The sequence below is a fragment of the Cyprinodon variegatus genome, unplaced genomic scaffold (genome assembly GCF_000732505.1).
Source record: "Cyprinodon variegatus isolate N-32 unplaced genomic scaffold, C_variegatus-1.0 Scaffold1937, whole genome shotgun sequence".
Lineage (NCBI taxonomy): Eukaryota > Metazoa > Chordata > Actinopteri > Cyprinodontiformes > Cyprinodontidae > Cyprinodon > Cyprinodon variegatus.
Window position 1 is genome coordinate 52,766 of NW_015152390.1, and position 2,542 is coordinate 55,307.

At 37.9% G+C, this 2,542-nt stretch overlaps 1 long non-coding RNA gene across 1 annotated transcript in view; it reads right to left on the bottom strand.

Annotated features, from left to right (window-relative positions):
• Window positions 1-312: 312 nt before the first annotated feature.
• The window catches only part of LOC107104887, a 3,673-nt gene continuing 1,443 nt past the window's right edge, over window positions 313-2,542 (bottom strand). Inside the window, exon 3 of the long non-coding RNA XR_001482302.1 lies at window positions 313-435. This is a non-coding gene — a long non-coding RNA (uncharacterized LOC107104887). The remainder of the gene's footprint in view (window positions 436-2,542) is intronic.

The following is a 2,542-nucleotide window of genomic DNA, read 5'->3' on the forward strand; positions in this document are numbered from 1 at the left end:
GGTTCTGACAGAAACAGGAACAGATTATCTCAACTTGATTCAGGTTAAAACCTAACAAACCTCAGTCAAACCTGCTGAACTCACTGATAACCTGGAGTTCCTTCATCTCCAGAACTTTGTTGTTGATCTCAGGTGTGTAGATCCTGCTGTCCTCTAGAGTCAGATGGTTGATGGTCAAACTTCCACTTGTTTTATCAAAGTCACAGCGACCTGGAAGCAGGATCCAGATAAAGACATCATGGATGATGTTAATCTGCAGGTTCTTGGGTTTTCAAGCCAACTCACCTTTTAATTGTCCGTCACTTTGAATATCCTGCCAAGAACACTTTGAGGTCAGGTCCAATTTGTGCCTCCATGTTACTGTCTCAATAGGCTCTGAAATCTGACCTGGATTCAGAACAATGGAGCCACCAACTTTTCCATAGATCAGATCAGCTGTGAATGAAAAACAAGAACATTTTTAGTCCTTCAAGTGAACTTTTTCTGTTTCTGAGCAGCTGTAATGTTTAACCCTTTCTATCATATCTGCTGATCTACAGAACAGAGGGAAACAGGAAGTTTATTTACTTTTTTAAAATTTAAAAGTTCTGATGAAGAATAAATAACTACAACAAATCACTCAAATGAAGACGATTGAGTTGAGTTTTTAGCTTAAACTGCCAAAGATCATCTGCTGATTGATGCAAAGTCCTAAATATCTGGTTTTTAGCAAATTAATTTTATTAATTACAAACTAAATTTCTAAATCACCACCTAAATAATCATCTAATTTAATCTCCTGATGTATGTTCCAGCTGATTGTTAATAATTATACATTTTGAAGCAGTGATCATAAAACTAACTATTAGATGTCTCACATTGTGCTTCCATTGATGGTCCTGTGAGTTTAGGAGTCTTTTTTTCTAAACAAGACATTCATCTTTGCATGACAAATTTATTTGTATAGCACAATTAAGTACAAAGACAATTCAAAGTGCTTTAGATCTCTTGAAGATCACATGTCAATGACGTAAGCAAGACTGACTCCCGCCTGACTCCCCCTAGACTCTTCCTGCCTTTCAAACCAAGTTGAACACAGTGTTTTTCATCTGCCAGCTGAAGCAGATTAGGGAGCTACTGTACCAAGTTACTGCCTGGCCAGATTTTGTTTGCTGGCCCCGGAAAAGCCTGGGCCCAGTTGCTGCTGCCCAAGAAGCCACTATGAAGCCTCCAAACTGTGATCCCCTGGTTCGGCGGCTGTTAGGAGCTGCGCTTCTGCTGTCTGAGCTGCTGCTACACAGCTATCCACCTCCGCCTTTTTCAAGCCGCTGTAAATTATCAAATTAAACCTGGCAGATCTGCCTCTGTGTTTTGCATCAGAATAATTCAAGTCTCTCTGAGAGCCTCCCTTTGGGTGAGCAGATCATATTTCTAAGCAGAATCGAGCCAGACTGCTTCCCCTCCTTTACGAGTAGGACTTAACCGGTCCAAACCAAACCGAGCCGGCCAGATCCCCTTCCTTTCCACCGAGTGGACACAGTAAACCCCTTTTCCCCTCTTTTTGTGAGATGCTAAATAAGTACTCTGCTTAGAGGAGAAACATGTAGAATCCATATTTTTGCATCTGTTGTTTTATCTGAAAGAAACTTTCTGATTCAAGTGCTGACGGTTCTTTTATCAAAAATGGAGTATGGAGAAAATAATGTTGACAAAGGATGAAGTGAAAATGTTCTTAAGAGGACTTAAGGTGACATTTATGAATTTTATCTTCTTCCTCTAGAAGAAGATCTTGTTCCTCTTTTTGCCGGAAACTATTAACCTCCCACACCAGCTCAGGTGCTTTCCCCTCCAGAGAGACGGCTTCCAGGGATCAGACCGCAATGGTTCTTGCCCTTTAATGCCATTTGTAGTACATTTGCAACATGGAAAATTAAAGCCATTTCTAATACTGGGTGATTAATCAATCATTATGCTAATTAATTAATAAGTATGACCAAATATAAACTTTTAAAGCTTGACATCCGGCAGAAATGGAAACACTACACCAACGATGATCTGATACTATATCAGCATTAATCATACATACTTTTAATGCTTATTAAGAGTGGACTGATAGAAAACTTTAGATCAAGTGATACTTCTCAAACGGAGAAAAATACTTAACAAAATCAGGTATGAGAACAACAGACCCATTTCTGATTCACCAAAGAGTTATATAAACTTTAAACAAAAAAAAGAACATAGGCAAAGTTCTACTGAGTTTTCTAATATCAGATAATTTAGAGGCACACAGATATATTCTGATATTCCTTTTTTCACTGAAATCGATCTAAGATATCATTAGTGGAATGGAATAGCCCAACTAGGAATGGTTAATAAAAACTCTGAACGATTCTGGGAAATTTAACTGTTAGAACTGTTCCGATCGATTATTGATTCTTGATGTGGAACATTATTTATGAATTTAATCTTACTCTTGTAGACAACAGGATTTCTTTACATCTGTTTATATATCTATAGTTTATGCATCAAAATATAGATGTCAGCTAGCAACATAAATAAA